The sequence below is a fragment of the Episyrphus balteatus genome, chromosome 1 (assembly GCF_945859705.1).
Source record: "Episyrphus balteatus chromosome 1, idEpiBalt1.1, whole genome shotgun sequence".
Taxonomy (NCBI): Eukaryota; Metazoa; Arthropoda; class Insecta; order Diptera; family Syrphidae; genus Episyrphus; species Episyrphus balteatus.
This window is the reverse complement of record NC_079134.1, coordinates 89,155,718-89,173,112: the sequence shown is the minus strand read 5'-3', so window position 1 is coordinate 89,173,112 and position 17,395 is coordinate 89,155,718. Positions and strand designations below refer to the sequence as shown.

Below are 17,395 nucleotides of genomic sequence, written 5' to 3'. Positions count from 1 at the left end.
ATCATAGACTAGATTCAATATTGTGTTTGCTTTGAAAAAAAAAAGGAAAAAAAAGTATTTATTTAAATCTGTTAGAAAAGGGTGAGTAGTTTAAAAGAACAAAATAAATTAAGTGATAAGATGTTAAGTAGTATAATAAATTACAGTGAGGGTGAAATTTTGGCGGTAGCGGCAGCCTTTGAGGTCGTGGCCGAATTCAAGACCAGTAGAATAACAATCATTCCATAACTTCCGTGGATGGAAAAACGGATATACAAATATTCTGAGTGCCCAAGTTCCAGCGTTCGGTTAAGTACACTGTGGGTGGAAAGTTTAAGTCCGTGTAAGACCCGGACCACACAAGTAAAAATAATTATCATTATTTATTGTTAAAAGAAAAAAAAAGCGGCCCACGAACATTTTTGCGACTGCGCTAGTCAGTAGCTACGTAGAAGAACAAAAGAAAAACAAAACAAAGTCACCCTCACCTAGCAGATCAAAACGCTTAGTAGTAAAGCGGCCCCAAATTTTGCGGCGTCACCGGCTCCGACGGATCTGGGTCAGAGACCACAGACAGCGCCAGAGGCGGCGAGTTCAGGATTAGACTGTGATTATATTTAAAAAAAAAAAGGGGAAATCATTTGGCGTGATAGTTCTATTTATTTTATATTTTTTAGTGTTAATTTTGGATTTAATTAATTACATTCCTATAACGACTTTTAAGACAGTGGCATAAAAAAAAGGAAGAGGGTGTGATTATTACTTGTTCATATATTTGTTACCGCTAGCCTGAGTTGGTTTTAGGTTCTGCGAACGACCCGTTATTGCGGCAACATTTTGCGAATCCGTTAGATACCTGTAAAGAGCTCTCTATAGGTAGGAGATACGGGTCGGGAATCACCTTCGCGATTGGAAAGGAAGGTGCCATAGCAGAAAACAGGGATTTAATGAACCTACACCCATAGGGCTCCTATAATTAAATAGCGACGTCGTAAGTTGATGTAAGAAAATTTTTCACGCTCTCGGTATTTTTTTTTTGTCATTCGCAATAACTAAATATCGTTCTTAAAATTTAAAGTTTTTGTCGAAGAAAGTATAACAAGGAAACCTGATTTTGATCAATTTAATTTTTATTGTTTGGGTTTCAACGAAATTTGTAATAGTTAATATATGTATGAAATTGAGAAGTCGTTGGGTAAAAGGCAGTAGCCAATCGTTATGAAGTGGAATGTCAATTATTGGAAATGATATTGTATAGATGTTTAGTTTTTTTTATAATTTATTAAAAAATCAATGTGTAAATCACGTCAAAATGAGAATATACAATTTTTCGTTTTATTGAGCTTCAAAGAGGCTTAATGGCTTGGTAGAAGAATTTTTCAGGGAGTGCGGTAAGACCGGCTAAAGTCTAGGCGAAAAGCCGGCATGTGATAACAACGATCTTCTTGGACTGCGAGTCCGGGGAATTCGAACTTTCAGGTGGCGACGGATTCCAGGATGGGAGGGCATAGGCCATCCGCTGTGCCAACATCTGCAGCATCCAAGGTGTGAACGAAAGTGGTGGTGAACTTAGAGTTGTTGTTTTTTTCTTTTACTCCGGCATGTTATATGTTTTTGAAATAGGTGAGGTCCGACTGCGGGGGTAAGATCCCCCCCTACTTCCGACGAGCTGAGCAGCGCAGAACGAGCATGCCGACGCCTCCGTAGTGGACATTCTTCCCCTCCCCCTAACCGTGTTCCGGAATTTAATTCGGGAACTATCCACTAGCCCATAACCCAAGTCCTACCCTACCTAAACCGTCCCATCCTTTCCGCTCCTATTGCCTCATTTCAAGAAACCAGTGCGGCATTTTTTTCATTTTTACAAAGTAGTGTTATTTACTCAAACACATATGCATTGAACCAGGGACGGAGTGCAGTAAGATGGTTGTTCGCAAAGCGCAACGTTTTATTTACGTGAAAATTTATAATTTTTATGAAACACGTTATTTATGGTTTTTTTTTTTAAATAAAAAAAAAAAAAATATTGGCATTAAAGTAATAACTACATTGGTTTAAAAATGTAAAAGTACTTAAGTGAAAATTTTCAAACATATTTCTGGATGGAAAACTTAAAAAAGCTTAATTTTTTTGATCTTAAAAACAATTTATATACTCTTTTTCACAATAAACTTGCGCTTGCGAGAAAAAAATAACAAATGGAAAGAATAATTTCACATAAGGGCGCCCAGCGCACAGTGTGAGAATTCGCTCATTTAGCGGAATTAAATTAATAGCGCTTACAAGTTTAATTATAAATATATCAATAATGAAATATAATAACAACTATTTAAATATCTCGTCAAATTTTTTAAGGTAGCTCTGAAAGTAAAAATTTTTTGGCTTTCTTAAAAGTACTGCACGGTAAAAAAAAAATTTATCATTTCTTTTTTATAATATTATTAAAAAATAAGTACAATAATGAGTAGAAGTACGATTAATAACATATTTACACACATGTTTGATTTACAGACCTCTCAAAGTAATAAAAGTTCACCAAGTGAAAAAGGTTGTTGGTTAACAAACAGATTGTTAAGATTTTTCTCTTGGATTAAAAAAAAATTATTTTGGGCACGAAAACATTTAAACATGATTTTAGTAAAAACATGAAAATCATGCTAAATCATGATTTCTGACAGCTCTGGTCGGGGGAATATGCCACACTTAACAGTTAAACAATCATATTAAATAGTAAAAGCTAGTTTAGTTCAAGATTTTTTTTTTTATTTCTTTTTTATTTTTTATTCTATTTTATTGCCATTTTATATAATAGAAAACCCAATAAAAACATAACTTTAATTCGTTTAACTCCTTTTAAATAATGTTTAAAAAAAACCTTAAAAAGTGGCATTTTACGCACATGTGAGGGGAATATGCCACTTCTTAAGGGGGGATGTGCCGGCAGACATTTCGGCAGTATATCCTTTTTTAAGTTTAATTACGTGAAACATCGGGTTTTTGTGCATCGATCTCTGTCATTTAGAGCTATAAATACAGTCACATCTTCATCTTGCTCCAAATTTGTCGTCGAAGCACAGGTCACGAATGGGACAAAAGTTGTCCCCACTTGAGGAATCATATAATGCTAGCAGTGCCTCCTCGGCAGTTTCGTTTTCACTTTCGTTTTCATTTTTGTTATATTAATTCTGCTTTTTTTTGTTGGTGTGCAACATATGAGGCATTTTACCCCAAAACTTCCAAAAATATGAAAACATCCTTTAACAAAAATTAACTTCAAATATCATGTCTAGACAGGAACACACGTTAGGTTCTTACCTTTTTTGAAGTAATTTTAATATATTTAATATATTTAATTTAATGAAAAATCCACAAAAATAACTTTTTCAAGCGAACTTAGTCCCAGTTGTACAAACGTGGATCAGCCTTGGTACAGGAATTCAACCCACCGATTTAGCTGCGGGTCAACTTCGGTTCAAGCATGAATGTGGCTATTTCTACACATATTTTGGAGTCCGGCAACTAATTTTTAAATGTAAAATGTTCTTTGTAACTTAAGCGGTATATCTTGTTGTAAGTGCAAAAAAAACCTTCTTTTTTGTGGAATTTTTGTGAAGAGGCATTTAATTATATAAACATAAAGAATACATATCCATATAGCAAATTTAATGTATTTAAAGAATTCGCTGTGTATTAAAACAAATATTGGGTTATTATTGTAGTGGATTTCCTAGACAACCTCCAAAAAAAGGTGTATGGCCGTGAGCAAGATATCTCTGATCCAAATACACTTAAAATAAAAAAAAAAACAAAAGATTCATTTTCAGATAGACGAATGCAGGTAATGAACGAAGGAATAGTCAAAATTTTGATTTTTGAAAAAAAGGCGGCTTCCCAAAGAAAAAAAACGTGGCTTAAAAAATCAAATTATTGCCATAAACCTTTTTCCTTCATTCATTACCTGGCAAAAGTATCTAAGAAAATTGTGTACAAATTTCAAGCCGGTTATTTCAGCCGTTTAGGAGAAAGAAGGGACGAGAGCCTTCGGGGACATTCTCGAGTCACAGGGTTAAGGTATAAAAAGATAGTGTGGACATCGACCGGATACAGTTTGATTTTGAAAGTGAAAGAGTACAGTACAAGGTGAAATAAAGTGTTGGAAATTGTTAGTAGTAAATAAAGTGACTTAAAAGTGCGTTTGTTTGAGCGAATAATAAAAGTAAATTTAGATATAATTAAGTGTGTTTTAATTTGAACGGAAAGATACGTGGAAATTAAATAAACGAAATACGTTTGTTGTGCACCCGGAATAAAACATGACAATACATTAAATTTGCTATATGGATATGTATTCTTTATGTTTATATAATAAAATGCCTCTTCACAAAAAATCCACAAAAAAAAGGTTTTTTTTGCACTTACAACTACATATCTTAAAAGTAGTAATTTTTGTATGGGGTTCAAATGAGGCAAATTGGTCTATGTCAACTAAGAACTTTATAATACTTTTTTTTGGTTTAGCCATTACATCCGAAAAGTGAATTTGTTTGGGCCATAAATATTTTATTAACCCAAAAATAAGTTTTTTGTGGACACAGTCTTGTAGCCATTGAAAAGACGAAAATTTGATATAATATATAATTTGATATAAAAAAGTGATTTTTTTCCATTTCTTCGACATATAGAACATTATAATTCTGAGGCCGCAATTTGTCTGTACTTTTAATGGAGGGGAAATTTATTTCATCTTGCATGCAAGAAAGAGAAAGCTGCTTCACGTATTCTTATATATAGGGAGTATAGGGGAGAGGTGCGGACAGTGAGACACCCTTTTTTAAATTGGTATGTCTTAGAATGTTTTCAAGATAGCCTAACCTATCTTTTTGCAGTAAAAAAGAAGTACTTCTTTTACGTACATATTTCACCGGTTTTTTTATGTAGTTCTACGTAACGCTGTAGGGATGGCGGTTGTTAGTACAAAAACCGGTTTTCGGTTTTTCCGTTTTTTTTCCTTTCGGTTAAACCGGCCGGTTTTAAACCGGGTCAAAAAAAAACGGTTTTTAGAAGGACCGGTTTTCGGTTTTTTTTTTGCTTGATTTGACACTTTGACAGTCAAAAAAAAATTAACCTAATTTCGGAACCAAAATTTTAAAATGTTTAATTTTTTATAAGAGTTCTTAACTCACTCTTAGTAGAAATTTTAAAGAATTTTTAAAACTGAATATGGATGAAAATTTATAATTATATGGTTAGTAGAGAGAGGTAATTAAAGTTTTGACGGTTTTCAGTTATTTGTCTCGTCGGGTCGTTTTTTTTGTTCGCCGTTATTTTTTTCAGTTTTTCGATTTTTGTTGTAAAAACTGGTTTAAACCGGGAGGACAAAAACGAAAACAACCGGTTGACCGAAACAAAAAAACCGAAACCGGTTTAAAACGGCCGGTTTTTCCCATCCCTAGTTAGGTGGGCAGTAGAGTGGAGCGTTTTTGGACTTTTCTTTCAGATCACTGCGTAAAACTCATGGTTTATGCCCTGTGCTCTTCTGAACATATTCTGATACTTTTTTTTATTCGACAATGGAAAAACAAAAATCGGGAAGCCTCGTATTTCACGAAAATCGATATTTTATGAGGCGTTAGAACCCATCTGAATTGACTTAATCTTTTTCATTTCACTACCAACTGCTCATAACCTATGCTGAGTGATCTCTAGTACCAGATCTGAACCCCTATTTTGAGTCGTTAATGGAAAAAACGAAATCGGGAAGGCTCCGAAAAATGCACATTTTCGCAAAAATTCAGATTTTTTAAATTTTATAAAATCCCACCCAGAACAAATTTCTTTTACAACTTGTTTGTATTTGCTATATTTGTGAGAACCTCATTGAACCTTATAAGCTATGGAGCACTCAAACTGAGAACTTTTCTGTAATATTGACGTCGTTTATGGGGGATTGAAGAAAATGCTACTTTGACATCCCCTGACCCATTTCAATAGAATTTTAAACTCTAATACTACACTTAAAAACTTCGTTAATAAATTTAATTTTTATATATAACACTAACCTTTGTAACTGCGTTTAATTTATGTCGATATCTTAGTTCAATCCTTAGATATTTGACATTTAGGTGTTTCCATAATTCTTGCCCATGCTTAATTTCTTTTTAACTTTACCTGCAGACGGTTTTCTTAAATACCATACAATCTTTTGTTTTCCACAAACTTTTGTTTTTAATATTGTTAAATTCATAAAAATAAATCGTAAAAACGGTATAATTATTACGCCATTTTGACTTCAAAATAAAAATTTAGCATGGGCAAGAAAATAGTATTAGAAAATAGAAAATAGAATTGGTTGATATAGTGCAATCTTTTCGCCTGACGGATCATTACAGTAGCTCTATTTCTGGCCCTTTTAAAGTCGCCTAACATATCTTCACAAGCAAACCTTTTCCACTTCCTATAGCTTATATCACGCAAATTCATAGCTTTCATTATATTATCAGACATCCAAGGACAAACCGAGTTTTTAATGACCTTGGTTTTTACTGGGACATACTTTTCAAAGAGAAAATTTACACCCCGATTCAAAATGTTTATTTGTTCGTTTGTATCTGATGTTTCAAAAATATCAGACCAGTTTAGAATATCAAATTCGATGAAAAGACTTTGTAGATTAACATTTCGAAAATCTCGATATTGGAAACTTTGGGGAGCATTATTGCTTTTTGTTTGAAAATCAATTGTTGCAAAAATCAAATCGTGATAAGAAAAAGCTGGAGCAGAAAGTTGGCTGTAGAACTTAAGATGTGCTGGTTCACTAAGCAGAACAAGGTCAAGTAATGAGGGGGAAGAGTTTGGTTGAAAATAAGTTGCTGTAGTAGCGTTTGCAATAGAAAGGTTTAAGGAGATAATTGCATCTTTGAAGGTTTTACTTGCATGATTGTTCAAAAGATTTATATTCATATCCCCACAGAGTACTAAATGTTAAGATCTGAGTGACACCTCACTGATAACATTTTCCACAATTTGAGAACAAGCAATGTTAGGTGGCATATAAAGTGAGCCAATTGTGTATTTGTCTACCTCATTTTGAATTTCAATAAAAACAAATTGAGAATTACTTTTCTCATCAGAACGCAACACTACACGGGATTGGATTGTATTTCGTATATATATAGCTGCTCCACCTCCTCTTCTATCAAAACGATCAGCACGGTGTAACTTGAAACCACATACAGACACATAATCATCATTTAGATTTGGATCAAACCAAATCTCAGAAATACAGATAATATCAATTTCACTCTCAACAAAAATTTGTCTCAACTCATCAATTTTATTAGTTAGGCTTTGTGCGTTTAGATGGCAAATTTTAAGACCTTGTTTCTGTCTGCACAATATGTTTACCAGCGAACCCAGATTTTCATTACCATTGCTGCTTATCATTATGGTTTTATGATGACAAGAAAAATTAAAAAGGAAAAAACAAAACTGGCCAAAAGTAGTAAGTTGAAAACAAACAGAAAAAAAAATATGAAAAAGTACACAAAAAAAAAGAAAGAAATCACTGGAATACTCTCTTACAAACAAGAAAACAAGAAAAACAAATGCAATATATAAAAAAAAAAAATTGAAAGAAAAAAGAGAAAAATTAATAAAGAGAAATATCAAAGTTAAGGTATGGAGTTATCAGTTATCACGATCATTTAATGTTGTACCGATTGCATTTCTCAGGTCTTCCATTGAATGGATTGGTATTGGAGAATGATGTTGTGTTGTACGTATGAAGAGATTTCCCTTGAAAGTGTGAACTGACGTGATGAGTGAGCGTTGTTTTAACTTTAGAGCTTGTCTTTGTAGTTGGTAATTTTGCTTGGTGAGGCTCTCATTGAGATGAAAACTTTTATCAGAGTTGATGCCAATGTCACGCAATTTTAATTCAGCCTTTGTTCTTTTGCGATGCGAAGCTGCAGCTCTTAGTAAGTTTTGCTTGTCTTTTTCGTGTGCAAACTTAAGTATTATGCATGCATCAGTATTAGATTCTCTCCCTCGAGGTTTTACTATAAAAACATTTGATAGTGTTTCAGCAGGGGTGCCAACAGCTTCGCATATTTTTTGGTAGACCTCAGAGAGGTTTTCGGCGGGAAGAGACGGAATGCCATATAAGTCATGTCATTGAAAGTTTGCTCCAGGGCTGACAATCTCGATTCCATGATTTTTACGAGTTCAAGTCTAGTTTCATCTCCCCACATTTGCAGCTTTTTCTCCATTTTACGCCACAGTTGATCTGCAATGTTCGCTGAATTACTCACAGATGGTTTCGGAGAATTCACCTCAGATGGCTGAATCTTTGAAGATCTTGTTTCTGGCATTTTTTTTTATTTCGCGAAAACAATGCTTAAATTAAAATTTAATTTTGGGATTGTATTTTTTTTTTTATCAAAGATTTCGTTGTTTAATGGGTTTCAGAGTCACTGGTGAATAAACTAGGAACTTTACAAAATAAACTGTGGATGATTTTATGTATAAACTGAGAAAAATTTTGGACAACTTATGTGCTACTGCATAGCGAAGCAAATTCCATGGAGCACAACGACAACATGATTTTGCCTAATGAGTTTCGACTACACTTGTTTTGGGTTCAAAATAATTTTGAATCATATTTATCTTCATGACTTCAAAGTTGAATGTTTCCTAGTAAGAATATTTGTTTTGACTGTTTTGCAGATATCTCTCGGCGTTGAGATACCCAGAGTCACATTTAGTATGTATAGGTAGATTTTAGATGCTTGTAACTACTTCAAGTTAGTTATCCCTTCGATCTTATGTTTCATGCTTTTATTGAAATGAAACATTATTTTGATTTAATTAAGAGGTCGGTAGTTTTATGTTTCAGATGCTTGTAGGCATGTTGCACTTTTAGAATTTAGAGCTGGATTGGTGGTTCCCCTCCCCACCTGGGAGTCGATTTTTTATTGCAGTTTAGACATTTGGATAAATATAAACGATAGTCGATTTATCTCTGGTACACTGAACCAAATCCTTACGTAAATACAACGAAAAAATTCGTTGAACCAACGAAAATTTAATTAATTTTCAGCCGATGAAAAATTTAATTGGCTCAACGAAATGGCTTTCATACGTTAACGAAGAACTTCATCAATTAACGAAAACTTTCGTATTTTAATGAATTTTTTCATAAAAATTTTTGATCGAGAATTAATGAATTTTTATATCATTTTACGAAAGCTAACGAATTTTTTCGTTAATTTTATGAATATTTTAATTAAATTACGAAAAAATATTCGTTAGCTAACGAAACTTTTCGTTGTATTAATTATTCTTTTAGTAGATTATACTTACTTTATTTTCGTAATTTTTTCTTCCCTAAAATTTGGAATTAAAACCTGAAATTCAAAAAAGGGGAGCGGAGCGAAAACTTTTTACCATTAAAAACAAAAACATTTGTTATTTTGAACTTGAATTTTTGGATTTTTAATCATGAAATAAAAAAATTAAATTAAATACACAGAAACATTTCAATAAAATAAGTATCTTCTTCAAAGAATTCATTTCTTGACCTTTAGAAACGTTTTTTTTTGGGTCGGGATTAAGTACCCACCCATAAGGTACATTGGAATGACATCGTTGGAATCTGAAAGGAAAAAGAAATAGAAAAACAAAACAAAAATTTAGAATATTTTAAGAAACAAAAATATTTTTTTTTTTAATATTAGAATCAATAATAATCGAATTTTACTTACTTTCTTATACTCATCGTTCATCAATTCCGATTGACTCTCGCCATTTTTTCAGCATACGTTCGAAAAATATGTTGCCTCTGGTGTTGAAGTACACAAGTCGATATACACCTTTAGTTCCTTTTGAAATGATGAAACATAAATCAGTTTACAATTAGAATAATTATTGAAAATAATTATATATCTTACCTTTACTAGGTACCTACTTAAGTTTAAACTTTTTCAACACACAATATTTTTTTATTTATTCCGCGTCTTCGCACTTTCGGGGTTGAATATTATCTGTGAGATGTGACTTCGAATACCAGTAATACACACATGAAACGAAAATAAAGCGTGCTCTGTGTGCTTTTTTTTTGCAATTATTTATTTTTGTATTGTATGTATGTATTTTTTCATAAGCTGATGTAAAATTTCATTAGTCTATGAAGAATTTTCATAAGCCAATAATTTATTTTCATAAATTAGTATTATTTTTTCTTTTAAATGAGTATGAAATTTTTCGTTAAATGATGAATCTTTTCATTAAAATGGATTTTTGGGCTCTAAAATGGGAGAAAAAGTGTATGAAACGTTTTCATTAAGTGATGAAGGTTTTCATATTACGAAAAATTACATATTTTCGTTGAGCCAACGAAAGTTTCGTTGGGCCAACGAAAATGAAGTGTATGAAACGATTTTCGTAATTTTACGAAATTTATTATTTTCAGTATACCAGCATAACATTTTTTTCCATATTCCACAGCATCTTTCCAAACTTAAACTTGAGCATTTATTTTACAGTAGTTTTTATATAAACATTTCACTTTAAATTTAAAACTAATTTACATATTTTTTTTTTTTTTTTTTATTTGTTGAATGAAATTGAACACCTACATATAATTTTATTTTATATTTTTTTATTATTTATTTTAATAAATTGTATTATATTTTTTTTATTTTTACAGTACATTTTAAGAACTTATTACGTGTCATTAATATTTATTAATTGAATTTAAATTGTTGGCTTAAGTTTTAAAGAACAAAAAATGAAATTAATTGATTTTTAATTAATTTTTATCATTTCTTTAGTTATCTACCAATCAATTGTATTTTTTATTTTGTTTTTTTTTTATTTTTTTTATAGGAAATTAGTATATGGTATGATATTTTCTTAAAGATATAGACCAATCAATTATATATCATTTTGCCTTTAGTAATTTTATTATTATTATTAATTTTTTGTTTGTTATGAGTTTTAATACATAATATATTTATTTTTGCAGTTTTCAGTTTGAGGAAATTGTATTATAATTATTAATTTTTTTTAGTGTTATGAGTTTGAATACATAATTACTATTATTTTCTTTTTTTTCAAAATTGAAATTGAAATTTTACATATAAATTTAAGATTTCATAACTAATCAATTAATCTTTAATTTATTTGAACTTTAATTTTTTTTAAATATAAATCAACCGATCATATTTTTTGTTTGGATAATACCTATATTTTTTGTAGTTAATAAAATATACCTTTTTTTGGGATATTAAGAAAAAAGGGAAGAAACTGGAAAGATGAATTAAGGTGTGGATGAAAGGTTTTGGTTTAAGAATTTTTGACATCTATAAGCTATCTGAAAATAGAAAAATAATTGGAATAAATGCTCAAAAACAAAGATAAATAATTTTTAATACAATTTGTTTTTAGTATCTAGTTTAAAACTCAAGACCTTACAGGATTTAGTTTAAGTGGTTGTGCTTGGTGGACACACGGACATGTGCCTCTTGCTTAATTGACTGATCTCAATTTTTGATTGTTGTTGTTCACACAACTTCTTAGATTTTTCACTAAGCGGACATGACTTCGATCAAAAGAATCTTCTTTATCTCGTTTATACAGGGTGTCCCACAGTCACCGCCCCAAATGAAAACCATGAATTCCTGACCCACAGACATGTGCCTCTTGCTTAATTGACTGATCTCAATTTTTGATTGTTGTTGTTCACAGAACTTCTTAGATTTGTCACTAAGCGGACGTGACTTCGATCAAAAGAATCTTCTTTATCTCGTTTATACAGGGTGTCCCACAGTCACCGCCCCAAATGAAAACCATGAATTCCTGAGGTCATTTTAAGTCGAAAAACTTAAGAGGTAATTTTCTCGTTTTCGTACCGTTTTCGAGTTACCACGGTTTTTATGATTTTTGCTCTCTTGTCCTTTAACTGGCCGTATCTTTGCCAAACTAAGTTTGAATTGAAAGATTTTTTTACAACCAATCAAGAATTTATTACAGTTTAAGTTTGTCTCAAAACTTTTTTTCTGCGGACAACCGTTTTTCCACAATTTTGCATCAAACACAATTTTCTTCGTTTTTTAAGTTGTTTTTTACACTTTCATACTTTTAAGTCAAAAAAACACGTTAATAAGTATTAATCTTTTGTGCTTTTTACTAAAGCCCAGTTTATTTTCATAAAAAAAAATAAGTTTTATTCCATAAAAAAGGCTACTTAAAGTAATTAAAAAAGATAAACAAACTGAGTGAATTAAAAAAAAAAATAATTTTTAAATACAAAATTAATTTAAATGAATTAAAATTTTTTCTGAGCTTTATCTATTTGTTCTTTTCTTAACCACAATAGCTCACAAAAAGTTTTTAATTTATTTAAATTATGTAATTTAAATTAAAAAAAAAAGAAAAAAAAAGTTTTGAGACAAACTTAAACTGTAATAAATTCTGGAGTATTTATTTAATTTGCTTATCCCTAACCCTAACTTGAAGTTTTAAACTGACCTACATTAACTAAAATTAGTTTATATTGGCCGTAAACAACTCAAGCAAATTTAACAAACAAAAATATAAGCAGATCGTTTTTCAGAAAAAAAGTGAACAAAAAAACGAAAACGATGCAAAACAAAAATTAAAAACAAAATTATACTTACCTGCTTATTGACAAACGTACATACATAGATACCGCGTGGTCGTTGTCAACTGTGGCTTCGTATTCCAATTGATGTAGGTATTTTGCACTTTGAATTTAGTTAAACTTTTTTTTTTAGTTTTAAAAAGCAAAAAAAATGATTCACTTAAAATTTTCAAAAGCCGACACTACACAGAGTTATTGGTTGCTTTTATTATGCTTATATTTTTATTTTCTTCTTTTTTTTTATGATTTAAAGGTTCGCGGACCGACTGCGCTAATGTTATAAGGTTATAACCTAAATAAGTTATACCTTGGGATAACGCAGTGATTAATATTTGAACTACTCTTGTTAACGTATTGAATGAGACTCCACTTGTCGTGCCATTCCGATAGTCTCGAGCCCAACTGCCTCAGTGGATAATCGTCGCGTCGGCACGTTTAAAGAGTCAGCACAATTCGATTTTTGTCTTATTGCACTTTGATTGACCCAAAACAATATCCGAATGATGATACCGAATGGACAATCAAAGTGAACATTACAATTGAAGTGTGCTCAGTTCAACGCACGACGAGTTGGGCCTTGAGAAATTTACTCATGTCGTGCGGTTCAGAGCGCACGGCATATGCTTAACGAAAGTTAACGAAGCGCGAATATGCGCATTATGGCTATCCCATAAGAATTGCGACAACTCACTCATGCTATTTTGACATAAGCCCATTCGCGCATATGCCTATTATAGTTGGGCCTTAAGTCATAAAAATAATAAAATTTGTTAAAATAAAAGCGCCGCTTTTAAAATATATTACAAATTGAAAATCTCCCAAACAGGGGTGTATTTATTTTTTTTTGGTGATGGTAAGGCGCTGCAACCGCCACCGGGCACCCTTATGTGAAATTATTCTTTCCATTTGTTTAGAATGATTTTTACGTTCCTATACAAACAACGTTAAAAAAGCAGTTCATTTCAAAGGGATGTAAAGAAAGTTAAAATACTGATAAGTAATAATAATTCTGTGATAAAAAATAATTTAAATAAAAGACTGAAGGCCCAACTGTAATAGGCATATGCGGGCATGGGCTTATGTCAAAATCAAACGAACTGCTTCGTCCTGTTTCTGAAAACATGAGCAGTAACCATAATCAACATACGCGCGCATAGCCTTCTGTCACAATTTAAATTTTTGTTTTCCATATTTTTTGTAAAAAAATGAATTACACAAAAATATTTTCAAAACTGTTTTTATTCAAACAACAACAATTCGTTTATCACATTTTTATTAAGTGAAAATTAATTTAATTTTTCCATTCCTCTTGCATCCATGTTGTTTACATTTAATTCTGAGAAATTTACTCATGCCGTGCGGTTCAGAGCGCACGACATATGCTTAATGAAAGTTAACGAAGCGCGCATATGCGCATTATGGATATCCCATAAGAATTGTGTATGTTTGACAACTCACTTATGCCATTTTGACATAAACATGAATTTGGTTTCTTTAACTTTTTAGATTCCTATCAGGTTACCCTTCAAGCAAACAAGTCCGACCTCGGTCCGAATCCGCTCCGCCTCAGGCGGAGTTGAGTCCGACATCGGCTCAGAAACTGGTCCGAAGGCGGCTCAAATTAGTATGGAAATTATAATCACCGCGGAGCCGATTTTATATGTATTGGTTTTTTCACCACGATTTCTCCTTCGACTTTGGGTTCATACACAAAAAGTTGCAAGTGTGTGAGTGCAACCCCGCTTTTCTCGGTCGGAGGTCGGACTGTCTTTCTGAACTCCGTTTTCTTGCTTGAAGGGTAGTTGTTAGTTGATACAGGGGCGGATCCAGGATTTTTTTCGGGGGGGGGGGGGGGGGGTCACAAAAAATTTTCATTCATTTTCTTGTTACAGTAAAAGCCACTTAAGTGCTAACCCTCTTACTCCTGGATTAGCCGGAAGAAAAAAAATATAAAAAAATCAGAAAATGCACGTACAATTCTGTGCTATATTAAAGTTAGTAATCTATTCTTTATTTAATTTTTTGACTTAAGTTGTTTCACCAAATAGTTTTTGAGAAATTAGGTTTTAAAGATGAAATTTTGAAAAAAAAAATGTTTATGTTTTTAATTGATACAAAATCAATTAAAAAACATAAACATTTTGCAATATTATGGACATAATTATACCATTAGTTAATGACCTAGTAGATTTTAGTCAAATACTAAAGACTTCATTCTAATAAATATTAAAGTTCCTAAGAATAACAAAAAAAACTGAATCATACTTTTTTGCCGGGAAACCCAGTTTTGTTTTTTTTTATTTGCATTAACCTTTTGTAACCCAAGGTCGTAAATTTAAAAATTAATAAGTCAATCGATTGGCCTTTATCTTTAATAAAACACGTATTTTTTAAAAATTCAATAGTCATTATTTACTTAGTTATTTCGATATTTTGGGAGTAAAAAAAAGTTTAAATAATTTATTTTTATATAAAAATGCAAAAATTCAAGCAAAAAACTATCTAATATTAATTTTTAGGCACTTTCCCAAAATCCAAAAATAAAACCCCGTGGGGTTTACTAACAAAAACTATTTTTTTTTTCGTAGTTTTTACACAAATTTGCTTATTTTCAAAAAAAGCCCAACTTTCAACATTAACTGTCAATTAAAAACTATTGGTGCTATTTATTAGAAATTTGAAGTACTATTTCGATAAAGCAATACTTAAAGATTATAATATTAGAAGCTTCAAAAGAAAAAAAAAAAAATAGTTTGTAGAGCTTTTATGCAATCTTTTTCGATTTGTTACAGAAATGTCACATGGAGCTACAAGGGGTTAAATTGTTTTATATCTCAAGAATATTGTGTTCAAATTGTAGGTCTCTTGGAGCCAAATTGACCAAGTTATGAGTATTTTAATAGTTTCCTTAGGAAGGTTTTAGTCTTTTAGTCCAGAGTTCAAAATTGTTATCCCCACAACTAATGTTCTCAACGCCGGTGCTCCTCATAACTTCAAAACTACGGCACCGATTCTTTTGAAATTTGGAACAATATTTTTTTTACATATTTTTAAAGGTATCCCTGGAGAAATTTTCTCAATAAAATAATATTTATAAAAATCTATAAGTAAAGGTCGCTTTTGAGGAGTTTTTTTTCAAGGGGTCTTTATTTTCGGGGTGCAAACTTGGGCAAACTTCTGAAATGCAAGTTTGTTCTACATATTCAGCAGTTCTATAATATATAGTTTATGCAATTTTGTGACGTGTTCCGCTATTTTAAAAACACTGATGTTAAAAAAAAACAACGAAAAAAGTGCAAATTTTTTAACCCCTCTGTATGAAAAAATAGAGTTGCATATACAATTATTTTTTTTTTAGAATATCATTCAATGTCATTCGATGTCCATATCAAAATTTTTCACCAAAATCACTTTGAAAATTCACAGGCACCTGCCTGGATCCGCCTATGGCCTGCTTGGAAAAGTCTTTTGCCTTTTGTTGATATAAGTCTTGAACCCCAATGGGTCTGTTTCGCATTGAAGTCTCCACCAACAAGAAAGTTATGCCCAAGAAGATTTAATAGATCTGTACAGTCATCTTCTGTCGGGGAGCGCCTTGGTGGGCAGTATATAGCTGCTATCTTAAACTCTTTCTTTTTCATACCAATACTAATAGTTGTTACTTGCATATTTTCATTAGTAAGCTTAATTTCTTCATAATGTTTTAAGCTTTCTTTTATAAGAAACGACGCGACGATCAGCCTCTTGCCTTGTCAGCTTGATGTGGAGCGTGGTAACATGAATAGTTTTCTATTACATTATCTAGACTTTGCCCATGAGAATTGGCTTTATTTGCATCGTTTTTACTTTAAACAGCTTTTTTAGGCGGTTCATTCTTAGTATTGTTTTCAGCAGATAAATCGGTATTTACTGTGTTTCTGGGTTTGTCTCTACACGGAGAAAAAATAAGGTATGAACTACCTTATTTCTGGTATATTTAACTTTAATGTAAAGTTTAAATAGGGATGACTCCCCAATAAAATGGAATTCACCTTACTTTTCTAGTAAATTTATAGCTTAGGATTAACTTTACAGTAAAGCCTTTTTTGTATGACTTTCTAATAGAAATTACTAGAAAGTTAGGTACATATTTTACCTTACTATAAGGCTGAAAATACTGATTTTTAAAGTAAATTGAACTTCTCTATGGAAGGTATATAATTTAGTTCCAGATTGGATCAAATAAAGTCAATTTCATTTTTATTGATGACATTTTTCTAAATAAAATTCTATGCATTTATCTTACAAAAATTAAAATAAAAAAGTTGAATTTTGTAATTATTGAAAAGCATAACTAGGTAACACGTACTTAATCCTCAAAGCTATTTAGAAGTAAGTAACGTATGACCCTGTTATGTTTTTCAATAATTACATAAATTACCTAGTTTATTATAATTTTGTAAGGTGCAAACAAACAATTTTATTTAGGAAAATATCATCAATAAAAATTGAATTGACTTTATTTGATCAAATTTTTATCTAATTCTTCATGAATTAATTAGATTGAATGATGTTAATTCATATGGATACCTATATATTATTCTAACACAAGAAAAAAATATGCTATCCGTAATTACGGAGCCAATAACAACGCATAAAAGAACACAAAAAGTAATGAAAACATTTCACTTCCAAAAGAAAAACACAGATTTTATTTCTTTATTAATTATTCCACACCCGGACACCTAAAAGCTTTGACAAAAAAAAAATTCCAAA

The 17,395-nt window shown here is 31.3% G+C and overlaps 1 long non-coding RNA gene across 1 annotated transcript; it reads right to left on the bottom strand.

Annotated features, from left to right (window-relative positions):
- Positions 1 to 9,405: 9,405 nt before the first annotated feature.
- Positions 9,406 to 10,537, bottom strand: LOC129907565 (uncharacterized). Its single transcript, XR_008771083.1, has 3 exons — positions 9,927 to 10,537; positions 9,741 to 9,857; positions 9,406 to 9,631 (listed from the first exon to the last, which is right to left on the bottom strand). It is a non-coding gene; the product is annotated as an uncharacterized LOC129907565 (long non-coding RNA).
- Positions 10,538 to 17,395: the final 6,858 nt, after the last annotated feature.